A 15,571-nucleotide genomic window follows, 5' to 3' on the forward strand; every position below is an offset into this window, starting at 1 on the left:
TGTTGCTAAATAAGGCATTTCTTGTGAGTTTTGCCGCATTTTACAACCTTTCTTGCCATAGTTGTTAAGTAAACCACTGCAGTGGTTAAGTCAATAATACAATTGTGAAGTGAATCTGGCTTCCCCATTGACTTTGCTTGTCAGAAGGTCACAAAAGGTGATGACATGAACCCAGGACACTACAAACATCATCAATCTGAGTCAATTGCCAAATGTCTGAATTTTGATCCTGTTACTTATGGGAATGCCCCAACCGTTGTGTGAAAAACAGTCATAAATCACCTTTTTTCAGTGCTGTTGTAATTTTGAACAGTCAGTAAATTAACTGTTGTAAATTGAGGATTATATGTATAATCTGGCAATCTGTGGGTTTTTCAATACATACCCATTCCAATTTGCTACCATTGAATCTGAGCCTAGGCACTTCCACTATATCTCCCACTTGCCTTATTGTGGAAATATTGTAAATAGCTGGATAACATTATCATAGTGATACTACTTTATCCCAGACCAATGCAAGATCTCTCCCAGTAACTTCATGTACAATATAAAACAAGATAGACAGAAAGCCACTAAGATGTGTAACAAAATGAGAACGCCCACCACCCTTTTATCCAAGTGCTGCTAAAACTCATCCAGGAGGGCAGTCAATGGGGTTTAAATTTTATCCCCAGAACTGAATCCTGACATTTATGCATCTAGAGCAGTGGTCCCCAACCTTTTTATCGCCGCGGACCAGTCAGCCTTTGATAATTTTACCGTGGCCCGCTGAGCGTGCGCAGGGGTGGGGGGGCGTTGTTCGCGACGACACATTGATTGTTTATATATCAGATTGTTTTGATTACTACCATAATATGAGCTAAAAATATATCAAGCAAATATTTCCATGATGCTTTTTTGTAAAAGGAAAAAATGGGGGAATACAAACATACTTTTTAAATCCACCTTCCCAATTCAACACCTGAATCATATCCCACCTTCCATTTTGTATGTAGATGTTAAGGAATAAACAGTACTATGGAAAGTCAAAAACTTTTTATATGAATTGTGAGCATGTTATGGTGCCACACATTTAGATCTCCAAAGACTCATTTTTACTTTGAATCAAAGCAGCATATAAATTATTTACCCTCCTTAATTCATTCCATCATCAATTAAATGACTTTCTTTATAGTTCATTTTCTCTCTCCTCTGGAACAAAATTAGGCACGATAAGTTCTAATGAAGATGTCACTGGTTTGCAGATCCAATTATGAATTCCATAACTTTCCCAGGATGCTTTGGCCCAAAATGCATTTCAAATGCGAAATTTTGGAAGAGAGGCAAGAGACTTCAGGCACCGAGTCCCCACCCCTGGCTGCGGCAACTGGAGCGGGCGGGAGGCAGGGAAGGGGTGGGCAAGACCACCGCTTTTCCACCGTGCGCTGCAATAGCGGCAGCGGCGGCCTGAATCTGGCGACTGCCCCTCACCACCTCAGGCGGCGCTCATACCCTCCCCTTTCCTGTGCTACCGTTAGACTCCTCTCAGCCCCCCACCCACGCCCGCGGAGGGCGCACGCGCGCCAAAATCACGCACCCCCCATCTCCCCTCAAAAGACCCCCCCGCCCTCAGCTGCCCGACGTTCTCTCTCTCTCTCTCTACCTCTCCCGCCGTTCCTTCTCACAAGCCAAGGCCGGGCGGGGAAGCGCCGTCTCCGTCCCGGGCGCGCCGCCCCTCCCTGGGCAACTCGGAGACGACTGAGCCGCTTTTTCTCCAACCGCACCACGCGACCCTTACCAATGCCGGGCGCCACATAGACGAAGTAGAGGAACGAGGAGGCCCCCGGCCGCTGCGCGGTCCGGTGCCAGGTACTCCACGGCCCGGCACCGGTCCACGGACCGGGGGTTGGGGACCACTGATCTAGAGCATTTGTACTTCTTCCAGGATTCTCTGTACCTGTTGCCTTATCACATTCTTCATAAACTTCCCTACAAAAAGAAGCTTGGTCATCAAATGTCCAGCATACGCAGATCCAAAGCAACAGAATAGAAATATATCTTAGCAGCAGCTCAAATCACTTCTGCTACAAAATAAAAGCCAGGTTAATATGTATCCCCAGATCATGTCCATAAAACACCTGGAAGAAACTCAAGGTTATCTTTTTGGTCATGAATTCTTGAACCACTTCTGACCTTAAAAGGCAAGATTAAAATTACTAAGGACTAATTTGAAAATTCCTTATTTCAACATTTTGTTGAATACCCGAGGAATATTATGATAAACAGAGAGACATGTAGCTTCATGTCAGTTGTATTATTACTTGGAGCAACAATTAATCAGATTCATAAGCAGGAAACTACCAGAGAATTACATAACGGCTCCTTAAAATAATACTTCTCCCTAATCTGAAAAGAAATTCAATCACTTGCTGATCAAAGCTGCTTCTGATTCATAGTCCAGTTGTTCAACACAATCTTGTAAAATACAATATTAAACAAAATGGAGTTTCCCAGTAATACAGATTCACACTTGCCAAAAATGTTTGGGGTAATTTTGAGAAATAGGAAATCAAGTTATAGATGAGGCCACTTTGTCCAGAGAGTAGCATTAAGACATTTAGAAAGGAGAATAATTGCCCTCTGTCTCTATTATAAGATAACAAAATCTCTGAAAGAGGAAATATGGTGAAAAAGATACTATTCCAATGTATTACAATCATTCCTTTTTCTCTTGCTGCCTCAAACAATAATAAAGCTACTGTTTTAGTTTGGTAATTGAGGGAAAAGATTCAGGCAATATTTTATCAAAGCACATACTTTTGTGGCCTAGAAGCCACTAATGAAGCCCAAGACATCCCTATGGTCACCATACAAATTATTGAAACATCTTCAAGAAAGGACAAAGAGATGATTTTATCAGACAAGAGAGTTGATTCAGCATCAGCCTCCCCCGCTCCAGATTTCCTTTAAATAGTAATGTAAGGGCCAGAGAGAATGAAAGGGGGGTACACTGGAGCAAAGAAGATGAAATTTAAAGCCTGCAATGATGTGATGATACTTGCAGGGAGATTTCAACTAGTAAAGAAAAGGGACGGTGGTAAAAGCAGTTGTTGTGGATAGTATAGGTCCACATACCTAACTCTAATTCTACAATTGTAAGGATCCAAACAAAATAAGTGTGTGTGAGAGAGAAAGGGGAGGGGGAAGGGATAAATAGTTCCTGAATATCAGCTAGAGCAGTGTTTTTCAACCACTGTGCCGTGGCACACTAGTGTGCCGTGACATAGTGTAAGGTGTGCCGTGGGAAAAATACCTGCCTATAGTCAATATAGGCACAGAGTTAAATTTTTTTAACATTTTCTAATGGTGGTGTGCCTCGTGATTTTTTTCATGAAAAAAGTGTGCCTTTGCACAAAAAAGGTTGAAAAACACTGAGCTAGAGGGTTGCTTGATCATCTATCAACTAATTTAGTTAAAGATTTATTAGTAGCCTAGTTATGTGCTTCAAAGCATGGAATTCTCAACAGAGGTGGGTTTCTCCCGGTTCGCACCAGTACGCCAGAACCTGAGAGCAGAGGTGGCGCAGTGGTTAGAGTGCAGTACTGCAGGCCACTTCAGCTGACTGTTATCTGCAGTTCAGCGGGTCTAATCTCACCGGCTCAAGGTTGACTCAGCTTTCCATCCTTCCGAGGTGGGTGAAATGAGGACCCAGACTGTGGGGGCGATATGCTGACTCTGTAAACCGCTTAGAGAGGGCTGAAAGCCTTATGAAGCGGTATATAAGTCTAACTGCTATTGCTAACCCGTTCATTAAATTTAGCGTACCTTTTGGAACCTGTTCGTCCAGTAGCCTGCCTCCTCCCCACTTGTTTGCTCCCTCCGCCCATCTGGTTGCCACTCGCTTGCTCACCCTGCCTGTATCGTCGCCACTCGCTCACCCGCCCCGCCCATCTGCACCATGCTTGCCCCGTCCGCCGCTCACATTGGCTGGCTCACCAATCGCCCCGCCTCTAAGAGTAAGTAAGTAAAATCTTTATTACGGTCAAAGACCAGCAATACACATTAGTTTTTACACTATATCAAAAAATACTAACATTAAAATATAATTAAAAAGTATTAACGTTAAAAGTGGATAATAACATAATGGTCCAAAGATTGTTAAAGGTATGTCCAGATAATTGGTACAAGATGGTACTATACTTCTGTAGCCAATTTTTTTCTTAGGGACATTGCAGCAGCACAGAACTTTGCCACTGCATACATGGTAACTGGGTTAGTGTCCTGGAGGAGAAAGCCTAGATAAAAATGGTTTGCCCTCCCTGGCAATCTCACTAATAAGGGGAGAATATGTGCAGACCTACAAGCTCTGTATAGCTCGCAGTGTAATAGAACATGTGAATTATCTTTCACTTCTCCTTTACCACATATACAAACGTGTTCTGCTATAGGTGTTCTCTTATACCTGCCCTGGAGGAGTGCTGAATGTTAAATCTGGTTCTGAAGAAAGCTATTCTGGTTTCTCTTCAGATCGTATAAATCTTTTGCCTCTAAGAGCCCTATTTAAACTGCAGCACAGACGGCCCACTTACCTTTTTTCCTGTTTGGCTCTCACGTCGTCGCTCGCTAGCTGATCGGATCCTCGCTTGCCTTCCCTGCTGCTACTGCTGCCTCCCTTAGGTAAGTAAGCTGCAATTATGCATGTGGCGGGGGGGGGAGCAAGTCAGCTGGAGCGGCCTGCCACGGCCCTGCACTATAAGTGACTCCGGTGATCTTTTGCAGCCTTTGCGAGGATCCCAGGCTTGCTTATAGCGCAGGACCACATGGCTGCCAGTAAGCGCGGGGGAGCGGTGGCAGCAAGCCAGCTGGTGTGGCCTGCCATGGCCCTGCACTATAAGAGATTCCTGTGATCTTTTGTGGCCTTCACCAGAATCCCGGGCTCGCTAAAGCGCAGGGCCGCATGGCCACAATTAAGTGTGTGGGGGGGGGCAGCAGCAAACCAGCTGGAGCCCGTCCAGGAGAGAGGGCCCCGCTGCCGCTTTGTCTGAGTTGCAAAGTGAGGAAAAGGGGCCTCGGTGCCCTACCGCTTGCAGGCTCACACCGTTCAGAGCTGAAAGGTTTTCCTTGGGGTGGCAGGTGCGAAAACCTCAAGGAGTGGAGGGTTGGGGTGGGTGGGAGTCGAGGGTGCCTGGGCCCTGGGTGTAGTTGCGACTCCTGGGAGGGTCTCCTGTTCGGTGTTGACACATGTCAGGGCTTCTACACGTGCGGCGGGGGCTCTCGGCTCACCCTTGTAGAGCTGCGCCACGGCGGTGGCCGAGTTCTGGAAGAGGTGCCGGAGCTTCTGCTGCTTGGGATCCAGGTGCGGGGTGGCAGCACAGCGGTGGCCACCTTGTCATCCTGCAGTTCGGGCGGCAGAGAGCTGCCCCCGCCGCCACCTAGGCTGCTGCGGTCATTCTGTTCGGCCTCAGCCAGGCACTGCCGCTCCCACTAGCTGAACCAGTGCTCGACTGTGCAGCTCCTGGATCGCGGCCTCGCCTTCCTCCTGCGCTGCGTGATCCTCTATTGCTCGCTCACTCTTTTGCCCGCCCGGGCCACCTTGGCGCAGCTCCAGCTACCTCCATCCATCCGTGTCTGGCAAACTGCAGTAACATCATCAAGATGAAGAGCGAGAGAGAAGAGCCCGGCTGGGAGAGAGGGTCCTGCCGCTGTTTTGTCTGAGTCGCGAAGTGAGGCAAAGGGTCCTCGGTGCCCTGTGCCTGTGGGCTCACACCGGCTGGAACTGAAAGGTTTTCCTTGGGGTGGCTGGTGCAAAAACCTTGGGGGGGAGTGGTAGATTGCTTTTGCCTACTTTCAAAGAAAACAAATGTGCTCATTGTGAAATCTGTGAGAAATCTATACATACAGGAATTCTAAAATTCAGGAGTCCTTGCAAGGAACAGCTATATGTATATGCTGTTCTACCTGTATAGGTTCCATAAGAAAACGACATCAAAACAATTTTCCGCTCTCTTAGTTTTGTTCTCTTTGGATCTATTGTCTGCATAGATTTTATCTCACTGGAGCCGGATCAGGATATGCATCTATGCTTTCAAGCCCCAATCCTCCTGCTACTTGTTTTCTGTACAGTATATCCATGAAAAAAGTCTTTTCTAGTTAACTAGCCATATAAATCCATTTCTCTAGCTGCCTAGCAACCTCTGTATTGAACAACTGCATGATCCACTATCCTAGCATATATGAGAGTTTCTAAAATGTAAGACCCGCAGTCCCATTAAAGCTACTGATAAAACAATACAATCATTCTGTAAATCAGTTTCGGCTCACAGGTTTTCTAATTTTACATTACCCATTACATCTGCCAAATGATCCAAACAAGCACTTAACTGCATTAAGGAAATATCCTCTTTTAATTACTCTCTTTTTTTAAAAAAATGCAATGTTGGTTTCTTAAAAGAAGTTAATAGAAAACCAATTTTACAAAGCAAACTGCTTAGGTATGTCCATGAAGTCACCAGGTGGCAAGGTCAACTGAATGGAGACTCTACATTGTAGGCTAATAAAGGGAAAATACATTTGTTACACATTTGTTCCTAGACCTATCCTAGAGGATATATTCATCCTAGATGAATATCCTAGAGGATATTCAAAATATGGTAATTTGAGGAATGCCATCCTGCAGAAAGTAACCTGATGAGCAAACAATTCTGGCATCCATAGCAGTGAGAAGAAAGCTGTAATGAAAAAAAGACTGTTCTAGATATTCTTTAAAACACTAAGTATATACGTATTTACTATTCAATAATCTCCTATAGTTATTTACCTGGCCATTTTTAAGATAACAAGAGCTGTACTTGGGGTATAGATAGGTAAAATGTGGCACATATACCAAACAGAATTAGGTAGATATGGAAACCCGGCCATAGGATAGGCCCAACTTGTGCTTTCTATCTCTCCAATGCTACAGTATATCATGGTCTATTTCATGGCTCAGCAGGACCATATAGCTAAATACGATAACTCGGAGTAATTTACTGGAATGCCATTTTAGGTAACCTGTTCATGATTTATTACAAAATTCAAAGACTGACTTTTCAAGGGCACTGCTTTTTTTTTTTTTAAGAGCCCAGCATTTCATTTTCTTCTCCATTTAATCTGGCAAAATAGTTGCTTCTGGTACAGCCACTCATAATCACAGCTAATTACTGGCATACTGTCCAAATTGAATTAGCTGCTCCTGGTTTAGATCTATCAGAAGGCAATTAAGGTAAGGACAACCAATACTATCAATGTCTGAGTCTTCCATATTCTTTGTAGCAGGAGCTTGTTTGTTTGTGAAATTATGTCATAATGTACAGACCTATAAAAAGGAAAGACGTGGTTTTATGAGTCTCTCAAAGAAATCCAGTTTGCTCTACAATAAACTTGAAAAACTGCAACCTTTCAATCCATTTCATCTTTGACACAGTATGATTTTCATGATAATGTCTATGAAGTGAACATTTATGTTCTGCTATTTACTTTGGATAAACTGCCCTGCCTCCACATTATTTCTCTAGATAAGGGGAAAAAATGCAATTTCTTCCACCGTGCATTTCATAAGACTCAAAAGCAAAATGCAAAGCTAGCCTTCAATTTTGGCCCGCTGATAACAGAAAGCAGATTAACAATCAACAACAATGGCAAACAAACTTTTAAGAAACTCAGTCGTGTGTAACGATAATCTACAGCTCGCTCTTGGGTAATATAAGAGAAATTGGAAATCATGAGGTCAAAAGGTGCTGATACATCAAGAACAAAGGAAATGTACTTTGCATTGCACAATCTTGCCACAGTTGGGGGCAAGGACAGGTTACAGTTTTAACATAGAACTGTAGAGCCAGAGACCTGCTGAATTAGTAGTTGGTTTTGTCAACCACAGAAATTACATTTATCCTGTTGTGGGATTGTCCAATGAAGGCCCTCTCCATCTGTCTTGGGAAATTTTACTCGCTTGCTCTCCCTAGAGTAAATGAGAAGAGACCAGGTGACTGAGAAACCTGAACTGTTTTCCTTCCCCTTTAGTCTACAAGAGAGCTGGCAAAAGCTAAGTAGCTAATTAGATGCACAAGGCATCGAGGAAGCAGTCTCAAAGCAACGGTCAACACAACACAATAATAAATCTCTCAGTCAAAAAATAGTTCCATTGGTATACTGCATCCACACCAAACTGTCTGTAACCATATCTAAATCAGAATATTGTCTTGTGACAATATAAACAAAATTCTTTTTCATATTTAATAATAGGTGTGCAAATGCCTAATTAATTTTTGTACCTATTTAGTAAGCAACCATCAGACTTGGTAGTTTCTTGTAGTTTCTTAATCAAACCTGTTAAGATTGGAAACTAAAATATTCACACACATAGATCCTTATCGGGTTGCCAATTTTGTTGGTTTGAATCACTTGAGTCTGACTTGAGGAAAGTCCGTGTTGAATACTTTTATACTTGGTATGTTTAAAAAGACTTGCATGGACAAAACATTTATCAGGAAACATGTTCCTTTCTTGCCAGAGGTACAGCATGTCAATTGCTTCTTTTAATGAAGAAGGAATACTCAAACATACAATTGGAAACAATGTAACCTTAGCTTCCAGTTAAAGGGAACAAAAGGGATTAATTTAAAATGCATTTACCTGGGAAAATATGAAAGCTGCCAGCTATCTCAGAAAAAGAGAGATTATAAGGTGGGTTTTAAATAGAAAAGTCTTGTATCTATTTATTAATTATCAAAAGCAGGGTTGTTAAACTCATGTCATCACATCATCATCATGTGACGTATCAGGACTTTTTTCCCCTTCACTAAACTGGGCGTGGCCAGCGCATGATGCACCCAGCCTGTGGGCCACAAGTTTGACAGCCCTGATCAAAAGTAATTAATTGATGAGATACTGAAGGGTTAAACTAGCAACTAATTAGGCTGGCTCATTTGGCAGAATGAAGATTATTTGGGTTGAAAGCTATTATTTGGGTCAGTAACATAAGTAAGGGAAGAGAGATATAAAGAGGAATTGACGTCTGAATGGTGAAAGCAAGAATGATGAAGAAAAATGTTGGTTAAGGGATGAGCCTTCAAGCAATAAAATATCTTGATTCAGGCTTGCAAATTTGATCCTGATTTAACACATGGACTGTAGAACAGTAAGTGTCTGTGCGTCACCAATTATTCAGATGCCAATGTACTGGGTTTTAAAAATAGATGAAACACCTTATCCTGTAGGCAAAAGGGATACAGGCGTCGTCCATGTTTTAACACAAACATCAAACAACTTTAAAAGCAACTGCAAAAAAACCTTGCAAAGAAACTAAGGAGAGGAGAAATGGATCAACGTGTTTCTGTCCATTACTTAGTGGAAATAAAGCACAGCCAAGCCATGGCAGAATCCTGTGGATTTGAAAAGTTCCTATTCATTCCCATTAGTGAATAGCAATATGCAGGTCTTGCTCGAAGTTGGCTGTTTCACTGAAAAATGGATGCTTGAAAGCTGGCATTCATACCTAAAGATGAATTGCAGTTTATTGTTCCCAGGAGAGAGAGAGATTTGAGCAAATTTGCTGGACGCATCTTTAGATTTCTACCCTAATTAGGCGACGTCCTGGACAATCTCTTTGGGGCTTTCATAGTGTTGCTTCTATTGTGCCAACAGAATATATTGGAGAGTGAAGAGAGGCCACTGCAACTCAGGAGCATGAGAAAAGGGGACAAGCATTATTTTATATGCTTGTTTTATTTGGCATTCATTTCCCAACTGACGATGGTACGGTAGATCCAAGAATGGGTCAGCATTCTCTTCACACACGCATTAAAAAAAAACGATTACCATATTTTTCGGAGTATAAGATGCACCAGAGTATAAGACGCACCAAGATTTTGAAGAGGCAAATTTTTTAAAAAAGTTTTTGCACTCTGCAGACCTTCCAAAAAAGGCCAGTTTTTTGTAAAAACGGCCCTATTTTTTTGTTTAAAAAGGGCATGCATAGCCTTTATGAGGCTTATAGAGTGCTCTTGGGGACTGGGGGAGGGGGCAAAATTGAGCAAAAAACAGCCGATTTTTCATTCATTTCTGCCCTCCCCAGCCCTCAGCAGCATTCTGGAAGCCTCATAAAGGCTATGCACTGCCATTTTGGTGAATGGGACAGGCCAAAAATGCTGCATTCAGTATATAAGACACACCCAGATTTTCACCATCTTTTTTGAGGGAAAAAGGTGCATCTTATACTTCGAAAAATATGGTAATTAAATCAAGTTTTCTTTTCCTTTCTACTTAGAGATTGGCTTTGGTTCTGTCAAAATGCATGACCTTCTTGAGTTTATGATTCATCACAGAGGGAGATGCTACTGTCAAGCTAGAGGTGAACATCATTGTAAAATGTGTATGCAGATTTATTATTTATTGGATTTATAAGGCTGCCCAAGTCCATAACACTCATATAGCAGTAAACAGAACAGTAAAACAGTAAGAGATGCAAACTGTGTATGTCAAAAAATGGCAATTCCTCGAATAGTTAAAATTCTACAGGGGCTCAGCACTCATCCTAGCCCAAAACCTGGGGGAACAGCCAAAGCTTCTGAGACTTCTTGAACATTATGAAGGTAGGAACCATGAGAATCTCAGGAGGGGTGGGGTGTGCTGTTTCCCTACAGGTTTATTATGGGCACTTTTTTATGGAGTAAGTGACTTTGAGCCAGTGTTAATTTCTGGCAACTGAAAAATATGTACCAAAAAACCCCACTTAAAATTTGATACCACAAATATATATATATATTTGCAAATTCTCCAAAGCTTGAGAAGAGATTCACTTGACAATATGTTGCCCTAGGAAACAATTCTCTTGAGGCTGCGAGAAAATGTTGCTGCCAATCCAGAGGATATTTCTCCTAAGCGGAGCTTTGAAATCTCTTTTTCCCGTGTCACAGATGCTCAGCTATGAGCTTGCTTTCTTCAGGTGAGAGCTTCTGCCTCATTGAATGTGTTGATACTATCCTGTTTTGTGAATAGCAAACAAAGGCTAATGGAGTGGGGTGAAGGACTGATACGTTGCTGGGTGTTCTCTGGCAACTCTGAATTAGGCAACCCATTTGCAAACACTGCTCAGGGGACCTTCAGAAACCTTTATGCCTTTCATCCTGAATATTCTGGAAGCCAAAGGAAACAGCCCTGCTATCCAAACATTCTCAGTTGTTACCAGGCGCTATAATCAAATCTAGTTAATGAATAAGAATACAGAAGGAAGATTACTCTCAAGACTAAAGTGCCACCAGGGATAGGTGAAAGTTATTGGTACCCAGCAGTTAACCATGTACAGCTTAATTCCTGTAATTGCAAAGGCCTGTTTCTTATGAATGGGGGAAGCTTTGCTCTGTGGCAATTTATGCAATCAAAAGTGAAGATGGTGAGTAACCCCGCCTCTGTGTTTTTCACACTGAGGGATATTGCGTTTTAACAAGGCTCTGCTTATTAGCAGCCCCATGTCCTGAGAAATGAAAATAAGCTATTTTTTTTCCTATTCTGCCCAACAAAATGTCCTATGAAAGACAAAGGTGAGCCTATTCCTACACAAGCAAGCCACTGACGTTTAGAAGAATTTCATATAAATTATTCAGAATCACTTCCTCTCAGAGGAGCTGAGTAGCAGTTAGATACCTCAGTGAGCTTTTAAAAATTGAATAGTTTTTAAACTTTTTGGTTTTCTGCTCCTAGAATAAGAGTTGATGCAAAGCACATAGAAGAATAGCTGATTGACAGGAGGCTCTAGACGTACATCACAAGGTTAGGCACCTACTACCATGATGGCTTGTTGAAGTCTCTTTTTTGCTGTCACATAAATAGCAGTAAATGATGTCTATGTTCAGTCTGTTTAAATCCCTGACCTACATCTATTGAAGATTTCAGTACATATCACAAAATGCAAATTGGACTTCATTAATTAAAATATCATTTAAATCTCCACCTCGGATCAATTGTTATTTAGTCTGACAAACATAAATTTATCCTGCAATTAAATCCATTTTGCTACTTCTGACACTTTAAATGCTCCCTAATAGAGAGCTAATGGTTTGGAATTGTTCAGCCTGAAAATTTGAGTTTACCTGCAGAATGCCAAAAATAGAGGCTGTTAAATCTGCATAGGATAACATTTCCTCTCAATGCAACATGTAAAAGGGATACACAATTCTGAAAAACTCCCTTCTCTCTTTTCTTGAAACCATGAGTACAAGCGTCCTGGCGTCCTTGAAGACAGCCTTAAAAATGTTTCTGCAGAATCAGATTTTGTCCAGCCAGGTGGTTGAGCAGCTGATTTGGCTGATCTCAAAATGCTAAGCAGAACTGAATCGCTTCAGTTCTGTTTCGTTTGCCAAAAACAGCATAGGGACATGTCCATGAAGTCAGCAGGAATCAAGCCCAGCTTGAAGGAGATTCTTAAAATCTTTTTTTTCTCTCAGCTCAAAATAGCTGGGTATCACTGCTATAATCACACAACTAAACAGCTTTGTTTGGGGAGTTTTCAAGAGGACATAGGACCCCGACTTGATGAAGTATTGTGACAAGTTGGATTTTGTGTAAATCCAGCGACTGCAACTTGTAAGTCATGGCAGTATCATGTGCAAATCCAGCAGTTATGGAGATTCTGCTGGAACAGGGATGTGAAACTCACGTCATGGCAACATCACATGACGTATCAGGACTTTTCCTGCTTCGCTAAATGAGCGTGGCATGGCCAGCACATGACGCATCCTGCCCATGGGAGTTTGACAGCCCTATGCTAGAATATCAGGTGTGAGTTCATTACTGGGGCAGAAAAATGGGCCTGTACCCTCCATGTAAAGCCCATCAGTGTTCAGAGACAGGCCTTCTCTGTAGTGGTCCCTGAAATATGAAATATAGTCTTCCTGGAAGAGGAGCCCTCAAAACAGCTCTTTGGCTGGCACTGCCCAAATCCAGGAACCTTCATATTCCAGGACAGCCACATGCAAGCAAACTGTCATAAGCAAGCTTAAAAACAGTCAACTCTCCCAACTTTCCCAAAAGCAAATCTAGGGCATTTACTGAAAATTTGTAAAAGTCATATGCTTTCTCCCCCCCCCCCCATTATATACTATTGACTTATAGGAGTTTCAGTATGATCCCTAAAACATGAAAATATTTAAAAGCACTAGAGATAGGAACTTGCTTAAAAGTGGGGAAATGGAAATAGCCATAAACCTGCCTCCTTTGAACTCTTTCAGAGTCATCTTTAGTTCGGGTCTTAGTTCCCGGGTTCTAAATGGTTATTTATTAGTTTACTACTTCCTAGAAATATGTTTTATCTACTCAATTTTAGGATGACAAACATATAATCTTATTTCATAGACATGGGATACTTTGGGAAATCTACTAGAGAAGAATCATGTTCAGTTATAACAAACTAAGCTAATCTGAAACAACCCTTATCAGTTTGCTGCCCTTTATTGGCCCTGAACAATGGGACTGAGGGAAAGCTAAGAAAGTAATAGGAGGGAGAATCGATATAAGCCATATGAGTCAGCTAGCAGCTTATCTCATGAATACCATCTCAACCCACATGACAAGAAACCTGAAAAGAAGCATTTAAAATTGTGAGACTTTACCTTAATAAACTCATTAAAACTGAAATTTCTCTTAAGAGTTCCCAAAATTCTGTATTTATCTCAGAGTTGCATTGCAGATACCATCCTGAAGCCTGGATAATTCTTGAGCTATATTGGGCAGACAGCAAGCTACACGGCCCTAGCCAATGCAGCCAATGGACATGCTACTTGGCAATGTTGGGGTTTGTAAATGAAGACAATATAAGGTTAGAGGAGATCGATGGAAGGAAACATTTATAGCAGGGATGTCGAACTCGTGGCCTGGATGCATCATGCGTTGGACATCCCCACCCCAGTTTAGCAAAGGGGGAAAAAGTTACGATACATCATGTGGCAACGTGTCGTTGTGAGTTTGACGCCCCTGCTATATATTGAGGAAAATCAAAAAGGAAGGCACATTAAAAATGGATTCATCATTGTAGGGGGAGAAATATAATGGACTGGGAAGAGTGTAGTTTTAAATCTAGCCTTCCTTCTTCCAAATAAGGACAATTTTGAGTTATCAATCCCTTTCATACTATACATTTAATTCTATATTCTCTCTTCTGGCATATCACCTGCTGCCTCCCCCAAACATGCTGTTGCTGTTAATGTAAGATAATTCTAGCTGCTGCATTCACATGTCACAAAGAAATACATCTTTCAGATTATTCTTTTTTTATAAAACCTGCCCAAAGAATAGAATTAGACCTACTGTCCAATACAACATGTCAGAGTAAATTATATACCTTGATCATGGTTCAGTCTCTTTGTATATTCAGTAACAAAAGCCTTTGTGGACTAGAAGGTGCTGAACTGATCAAAACTGCATTGCAGAGAAACAGAAATACATGATCCTGCTGCTCAATCCAATCCATGAACCATACGCACTAATCTCTGCATGTACTGTGCAACCAACTTTGTCTTGAGTCTTTCTGAATCAATGGGCAATTCGTACAAGTTGATACAGATATTGTCCAAACCAGCTTTAGTGGAGGATGCAGCAGTCTCAAATAAAGCCGTAAAACCAGTAACTTGCCCAAGAATTGGCACATTAAGATAGAGATAGTATCTGAATTACAAAACACAAAGCTGCTCTTTGTTCTTATTCTTTTAAAATACGTTTTTCCAACTCTCATCCTAGATTCTCAACTTCCAACAATTTTTCATCCCATACTCCCAGCCCGTAAGATCTATCAACCTCAACATAACAATTTCATAATCTTCAATATCTCTTTCTCTGCACCACCACTACTGAACACAAACACATGCTTTCTCTCCTACATACTCAAAAGATGATGTGATTTTTTTTCTTGCCCGAAGTCCCTTGTAATTAGTTTCCAGTCACACACCTTGCTGACTTTCTACTATTCTCCCAACCAGACAACCAGGGCTGGAGAGAGAAGCTCTCCCCTTCATTTGTTCCTGAATAACTGGGACACAATATTTTAACAGGCCAACTGGTGGGCCAAAGTAGGAAAAAGTAGAGCCGAGGTGGCGCAGTGGTTAAATGCAGCACTGCAGGCTACTGCTAGATCAGCAGTTCAGCGGTTCAAATCTCACCGGCTCAGGGTTGACTCAGCCTTCCATCCTTCCGAGGTGGGTAAAATGAGGACCCAGATTGTTGGGGGCAATATGCTGACTCTCTGTAAACCGCTTAGAGAGGGCTGAAAGCCCTATGAAGCGGTATATAAGTCTACTGCTATTGCTATTGCTATTGCTATTGCTTTAAAAACTGGAAGGAAAAAGAAAAAAATGGACTTAATGTCAGCAGTGATTCTTCTTTCCCTCTTTTGTCTGTCACCATCTCCATTCTTTCATCTACTTTGTACCTTCATCAGGCCTTGAAGAGCTGGTTTTGCCCACACGCATTGCAGTAGAAGGAACTCAACAAGGCATGATGCTAATGTGTGGGAGAGTATTGCCCCAGGGGCCTAGGAGTTTTTATTATGGTTGTTTACTGTTAAGTG

The 15,571-nt window shown here is 41.9% G+C and overlaps 1 protein-coding gene across 1 annotated transcript in view; it reads right to left on the reverse strand.

Moving 5' to 3' along the window:
- SLC25A22 (solute carrier family 25 member 22) overlaps window positions 1-15,571 on the reverse strand; it is a 62,117-nt gene that overhangs the window by 41,184 nt on the left and 5,362 nt on the right. The gene's annotated exons all lie outside the window — the stretch shown is intronic.

Source organism: Thamnophis sirtalis, unplaced genomic scaffold (assembly GCF_051295495.1).
Source record: "Thamnophis sirtalis isolate CommonGarterSnake01/CBP01778 unplaced genomic scaffold, rThaSir2_p1.2 scaffold_1, whole genome shotgun sequence".
NCBI classification, from domain to species: Eukaryota; Metazoa; Chordata; class Lepidosauria; order Squamata; family Natricidae; genus Thamnophis; species Thamnophis sirtalis.